The 7,362-nt window shown below is 45.2% G+C and overlaps 1 long non-coding RNA gene across 2 annotated transcripts; it reads right to left on the reverse strand.

Annotated features, from left to right (window-relative positions):
* Window positions 1-1,005: 1,005 nt before the first annotated feature.
* LOC148000074 (uncharacterized) lies at window positions 1,006-6,644 on the reverse strand. 2 transcript variants are annotated; one of them, XR_015641230.1, is made up of 3 exons: window positions 6,430-6,644; window positions 1,810-2,413; window positions 1,006-1,359 (listed from the first exon to the last, which is right to left on the reverse strand). It is a non-coding gene; the product is annotated as an uncharacterized LOC148000074 (long non-coding RNA). The 2 variants fall into 2 exon arrangements; XR_015641229.1 differs by having other exon boundaries at window positions 1,108-1,359; window positions 1,810-3,022; window positions 6,430-6,625.
* Window positions 6,645-7,362: the final 718 nt, after the last annotated feature.

Genomic DNA, 7,362 nt, shown 5'->3' on the forward strand with positions numbered 1-7,362 from the left:
TACCTATCTATCTTTCTGTCATCTGTTTTTCTACCTAACTTTCTATCTTTCTATCATTTATTTTCCTGTATGTCTGTGTGTCTGTCTGTCTGTCTATCTACATCTTTTGTAATAACCTATAGATGAAAGTAGAAAACATTCCCATGTTCCATGAAATGATCTAATAAATCAGTGCTTCCCAATGTTCCTAATACTGAAGCCATTTAATACAATTCCTCATGTTGTGGTGACCCCAAACCATAAAACCATTTTCACTACTACTTCATGACTGTAATTTTGTTACTGTTATGAATCATAAGGTAAATATCTGATATACAGAATATAGCATATATGACCCAAAGAGGTTGTTACCTACAGGTTGCAAATTGCCACATGATAATCATGGGACTGAATAGGAGATTATGGGAGCCTCCAGTTTACAGCCAATTGTTTACAAGAGGCTCAGACTAGCCACTGAAGTGGAAACAATTTCATGGAAGGGGGACTTTAACAGGTGTAGTCTGCACCCACTGGTGTCTAAATACTAAACATACATATATGGACACGCGCACACACACACACACACACACACACACACACACACACCATGCATGCACACACGCACACACACATGCACAAACACAACAAACACATTGGGTCTGGGAGCAAAATTGTCAATAAACGAGAAAGTTGTTTCAGATAGAAATTTGGAGAGAAGGCTGGGTATGGTAGTGTGGGGGTTTAATCGCAACATTCAGTAGGCAAAGGCAGGTCTCTGTGCGTTAAAGCCCAGCCTGATTTATATGGTACGTTCCAAGTTAGCCAGGACTATGCATATATATATTTACAGTGTTTTCAAAAACTACAAAGTCGTGTCACCTCCGGGACAAACTGGTGTCAAGCAGGGACACAGATTTGCTTTCCCTGTTTAAGGTTCCCCAACAGTTTCTGTGGGCTTTTACGCTATTTATAAAACAGTAAAAATACACCATTTCCCAATCAGTGCTGAAGAAGAACCAATTAACACCAGACAGATGGAAATTTACTAGCTGAATTTTAACAACAACAACAACAACAGAATCTTTATATAATTAAGTATACCACATAGGAAAATTTTTTTTCTTTTTTAAAAACAATCTCATTCTCCAGCCCAGACTGACATCACACCCACAGTGCCTCTTCACCTTGGTCCCCCCAGTGCTGGGTTCCTGGCATGAACCAGCACGCTCAGCTCACAATGTAGAAGGCTGAGGGTTTGACTCAGTGGTACAGCACTAGCCTAGTGATGTGGTCCTGGGTCCTATGCTGCTTTCACTTGCATCTGTTTGAGCTGGAGAAAGAAACTCTCCTCACCACACCATTGCCAGGTACCGCCTTCTCCTGACCAGAGACAGCAACCAGTAAAAATGTTAACATGGAGATCATAGCTATATATCTTCCTATGAAACCGTGAGCCAAAATAAGCCCGTTTAAAAAGATGATATCTTTCGTACTTTGTCATGGCGATGGAAGGCTAATACAGACCTTGACTGGACATATACCATGATGTGAAATAATCTGTCCCCTTACTTCCTTTCTGACCCCATGGAAACCCATGGGAAGTTCCCGTGGTTCCGTTATTAGAAGTGTTTTGACCAAGTTGTTAGTAGGCTGTGATCGCATCAGCTTCTCTGTGGCAGTAAACAGCTTACAGATTGGGTATCCCCTAGCTAAAGTGCCCAGGTTTGGGGTTGTTTGGACTTGGGGAGATTTGTAGTCACACAGGAATACATGTTAGAGGTGCATGGGACCCAAGTCAAAACACAAATCAAATTTACATCTCATACCTACCTTATACTCACACCCTGAAGATAATTTTATACAGCCTTTTAGCAAACTTGGGTTTGTATTAATCAGTAGATTCTCAGGTATGGTCGGATATGGACTTTTCTCTTTGTAGTGTCACGACAATGCTTGAACGTTTAGATTTCAGAGCAGCGGGACTTTGTGTTTTCCAGCTTCCAATAGATGTTTATCTATTTTTCAGTTACCTTTGCTATTGTTGGGACCAATTAACTGAAAACAACCAACTGAAGAAGGATTTATTCTGGCTTTCAGTGTGAGAGCTCTGTCGTTTGTGGCAGGGAAGGCGTGGCGGCAGGGAAGGCGTGGCGGCATGGAAGGCGTGGCCGTAGGGAAGGCGTGGCGGCATGGAAGGCGTGGCCGTAGGGAAGGCGTGGCCGTAGGGAAGGCGTGGCCATAGGGAAGGCGTGGCGGTAGGAGCAGCTTGCAGCTTCAGCAGCAGGAAGGAGGCCGATTGCTTGGTAGAGAAGGCAGAGAGGGGCAGGCAGCGGGATTGGCCTGTAAACCTCAGCGTCTGTTGTCCCAACAGCCCAGTTTCTCCATTTAGGCTCTACCTCCTAAAGATGCCACAGCCTCTCACAAATGTCCGTGCCTGATTGCCGGAGGGGGAGGGGACAGAGAAGTGTTAGATTTTCTGCAACTGGAGTTACAAGAGAACAGGACAGACAAAACTCTGAGACGCATAAAATAATAACAGTAAATTTTTAAACGGTTGAAAGGAAAGTTGCAATACTCCATCATCACTGGGGACCCATGAACAATTGGTAAAAAGTCCTTCCACAGGCTCATCTGGTGTGAGCACGTTGGTTCCCGGTTGGTGACACTGTTCTGAGAACTTATGGGATGTTTGGGGCTTTTCTTGTCCCCATTTCTCTTCCCACTTCCTTTCTTTCTCCTCTCTTTCCTCCACTTCCCTTCCCCTTGCTTCTTCGCTCGCTGATCCAGAATCTTTTTGTGTAACCCAGCAACTCACTATAGATGCTAAGAGGACATTGCACTTGGTGTCTTCCTTCCCCAGTGTCCCAAGTCCTGGTGTCCAAACCACCAAGCTTGCTGGTCCTGCTTTCTGGCAGCCATTCTAACTAGGTCACATCTTCATACGGAGGCCTTCCTTACACAGCTCATGGTCAGACGCTTCTTGACTTCTCTCCTGCCTCCCTGGAAGTTTGTGGGCTTCCTGAAGATAGGTAGGATACCTCTGCTGATAAAAATGGATTTCCCATCACTCACAGTGTGTCTGAAATCTGGCTTTCTGAGTGAATAAACAGGGCTGACTGGCAGAATCTAGACCGAGTGAGATTTGGCCAATAAATTGGAAGGCATTGCAGTCTGGTGGTTGTGTATATTTGTTTGCCTCAGGTGTTCGTGAGGGAGAAAGACATCATATTATGTTGTTCTCACTTCCACTGTGTTTTAGGTTTTTAAATGTGTCAACTAGGTATCTGTTTGTGACGATGTATGACCCTAAATTTCATTTCCTTCCAGATCTGCAAAAGTCAAATACCATTTGTACATGGATAGACACCATAGAGTCTTTGTTTAAAGGATGGATTTTTTAAATGTAGATTCTAGATAAAATCTTCTTCAGAGCTTGTACTTAAAAGGTACAAGACCAAAACAAAAAGCAAACAAACAAAACAACAAAAACCAACAAAAAAACCCTGTATTTATCTGAGCTATACCTCATTCTTCCAGCAGAGGGCGCTCAAACATAACTTCAGCACAATGACGTTCCACCTATCTTTGCTGAATACTAGAGATGGCAATTCAGCCTCGTCGGGTTCCTAAAGCAAATATATGAGCCAACCTTGAAAAATATAAGGCATAGGAGGTCATTGATTCAAAGCTTTTTTTTTTTAACTTATCTGTCTCTTTTACATGCGTGCTGGAGATCAACTCAGATACTCAACTTTATCCACTGAACCGTCTCCCACTTTCCTGACATTACATTCTTTTTGAGACAGGATCTCGTTTATCCAAGGCTAGCCTAGAATTTGCTATGTAGCAGAGGATGGTCTTGAACTCTGAATTCACCTCTCATGTGCTGGGATCACAGCATGCCTGGTTTATGTGGTACTGGAGGTCAAACCCGGGGCCTCAGCTATGCTAGTTAAGCACTCTACCAACAGAGCTATACCCCACTCCCGGGTGTCCTAAGCAAATTACATAACCACCTGTGCTTCAGAGCTTCAGAATTGCAATGATACTGTGCTTCTGGGAGGAGACCCAGGGGCACCTGAAGGCTCACACTGGAAACTACCACATACTATGCACTAATCATGAGAAACAGTGCTGACTGAGCTCAGATGAGTCGAGCCTGGTGGCAGGGGCTTGAGGAAGCTGGCCTGAGGGTGAGAGCATGGGAGAGCTACCCTGTCACTTGTCTGCTGTGTGGGCAAGGAAGAGATGACACCCCCTGCCCCCAGCCCCTTGCCACCTACAGCAGGCAGAAGACCTCCCCCACACCTCCACCCCGGGTCATCACAAAGGGAAAGCCGGCTCCCCCACCTCACCTGGGCAGCCAGTGGAACTGACCCTGGTAGAGGGGGCTTGCTGGTGAGCCAGGGGGAAGGCCATGAGAATGGAGAGATGATAGGCTGACCAGCTCAGACACCTTTCAGGCCCAGATTCAGGACTTTGTGTTAGCCCACACCATGTCTATCCCATCAATGAACTGCCAATCCAAACTGCAGGATCTCCATGCCACGGGGCAACAACAGCATATCTGAGAGGAGTCTCGGTAAGGTTCCGGTATCGATAGAGTAGCAGAAGCCAGAGGCCTCGTACCAGACCAAGTCATTGCAATGCATGAACTCTTGCAAGCAAAGAAGTGTAGACAAAATGGTCCAGTGTGACACACTACAGCTTCCACGGTGAGGATTTTTTTCTCTGTTGGGGGAAGAGTGGAGGGTGGATATAAGGGAACGAGAGATGAGTGGGATTGGGGTGCATGATGTGAAATTCACAAAGAACCAATTTAAAGGAAAAAGAGTGCTGAAATTTTTAAAATGTCTCCAGAGGCAGGAGAGCAAACCTGGCTTTGAAGTCATCCTAGAATCTTCCAAATGAGCGCCTGTGGGCTCTACTTACTAAATCCACATTCCTGCCGGACAGCGAGATCTGGTAGTGTGGATGGTGAGTAGATCTGGGTTTTGGCTTTTGAATCTGTTGCTGGTTATAATCCATGGGCTGGAATAGGTGTTAGATTATTTCTCAGTTTAGGAGGGTCTCTAGTTCAGTGCTTCTCAACCTGTGGAAGTCTAATGCCCCTTTCATAGGGATCGCATATCAGATGTCCTGCAGGACATCAAGTGTTTTCATTACAATTCATAACACTAGCAACAAGAATAACGTTATGGTGCTGGAGAGATGGCTCAGTGGTTCAGAGCACTGACTGCTCTTGCAGAGGTCCTGAGTTCAAATCCCAGCAACCACGTGGTGGCTCACAGAGATCTGATGCCCTTTTCAGGTGTGTCTAATGACAGCTACACTGTCCTTTTATATAGTAAATAAATAAATCTCTTTTTAAAAAAAAAAGGAATAATGTTATGGCTGGGGGCAGTTCACCATGACTTGAGGAACTATATTAAAGGATTGCAGCATTGGGAAGGTTGGAAACCCACTGCTCTAATTCATGTTCAAAGCTCTTTGATTATACTAAGAATACTGCCATTGCTAAGTGTTCGAGAAAGCAAAGAACACTGGACTTAGAGCCAATAACCCTGGGGATGAGCTTCTGATGCAGACCGGGGCCAAGCAGGGATGAAAATGTCAAGGTTCCGCAGACACTTCTTGCTTAGGGTCCTGAGTCCAGAGTAGCAAGTGTCTCTGGTGAAGAGGTGAAAGACAGTAGTGCTTTCTCCCAAGGTCTGGAAAAGAGAATATGATCTCTACCACAGCAGACATGAGAGGACTCTCGGATGGGTCTGTTGCTAAGAATGGGCTATGGCCTCCTGTTATGTACTTCCTGCCCGCCCAGGGCAACTCTAACCACTGTAATCAGAGAGACTCCCTCCAGACTGGTCCTCTCAGGAACCTAGAATCTCCTGCCAAGACAGAACAGGCAAGTGTCTGACCAGAACAAAGCTGAAAGATGTGTTTTATCAGCATGTTAGTGACACAGACAGCAACAGGAGTCAAAGGGACCATAGCTACTACCAACTCAAAGACAAGCCTGGGGTTTCAGCAAAAGCCTTAGCAAAGAGACTGGCAGTCCCCGTGAATGGGCAATGTGCCGGGGTTCTCACAGGAAAGGCAGAGAGGGTATAGAAAGGACTGGGCTCCCATCTGCGTACATAGCGTGTCATCGGGTTGCAGTGAGTGTGCGGTGCCTTTCCACACAAGCACTGGGAGGACCAGAAGCCCCGTTGAGCTTCATCAGCGGTTGGTCCTCATCACCTCATCTTTGTTTGCTTATATCCCCCTCACCTTGTCTGAGCAGAAGAGCCTGCTGCCTGCCATAACCAGAGACACCTTCTCTCAGCTCCGCTCTCCTTCACAGAATCCCTGAGGCCCTCCTACTTCCTCCTCTTTTTCTGAATGAACGTGTCTGTCTGTCTTCAGTCTCTGGGTGGTGAGCGGAAGGGAAACAGCCCTCACCCGGCTTACCTGCTGACCTTTCCCCAGTGCCCAGCTAGTCCCATCGACCTGTTGATCATCTCTGTTGGCTCGGCTTGGCTAGGTGGCTGTTTTAAGATAACATCCGGTTTCCTTTGTTAACGTAAAAAAAAACTTCTGAAATACCCATGAAATACCAAAAATAACATAGCACCACATTAAATTTTCAGGCTGCGTTTACTCAGGTGTTGAAGCTCCAGGTTAAGGACATGGACTTTGGAACAGGGATGACGTGGTCTCCCTGCTCGGTTTCTTATTGACGTTCCCAGGAAAATCACGTCCCCTCTTTAACCCTTGGCTTTCTGTCCGTAAGATGACACTGGCAATCAGCTCAGTGGGTCATGCTCAGGAGTGAGTGAGACGGGAGAATGTGAGTGTGAGCTCAATGGTAAAGTGCATATTTAGTAAGCAGGAAGCCACGGGTTCAAATCCCCAGCCTTGGAAGAAAAATTAGGTAAGATGAGATAATAGGCAGAGTGCTTCCAAAAATGCCTGGCTCGCACAAATACCTCAAAACAGTCACGATTGTAACATATTTAAATTCATAAGACTGAGACCTAAAGTGCAATATTAATTAAAGTGAAAGGCATATTGCATAAAAACCGTCTAATTGGGAAGAGAGGGACAGAAACTATACAGCAAAAGATGAAAAGACATTCCAGTCCCTTGCGTTGAATGGAATTTTATTAGATCCTGATTTAAACTAATTAAGGTTCAGTGGATGGTATAAGAAATTATGGCCAACTTATACTGAATCATACAGAGATTATTTTTCTTTTTAAAGAAACTTGTGGGGTCTGAGGATGAGCTCTTACCTAGCATGTATAGGACCCCGGGTTCCATCCCTAGCATGACTAAATAATTAATTGATTGCTCAATTGATTAATTAAAATCACCCTGGGGGCTAGAGAGACGGATCAGTGG

The sequence above is a fragment of the Rattus norvegicus genome, chromosome 17, assembly GCF_021556685.1.
Source record: "Rattus norvegicus strain SHRSP/BbbUtx chromosome 17, alternate assembly SHRSP_T2T, whole genome shotgun sequence".
NCBI lineage: Eukaryota > Metazoa > Chordata > Mammalia > Rodentia > Muridae > Rattus > Rattus norvegicus.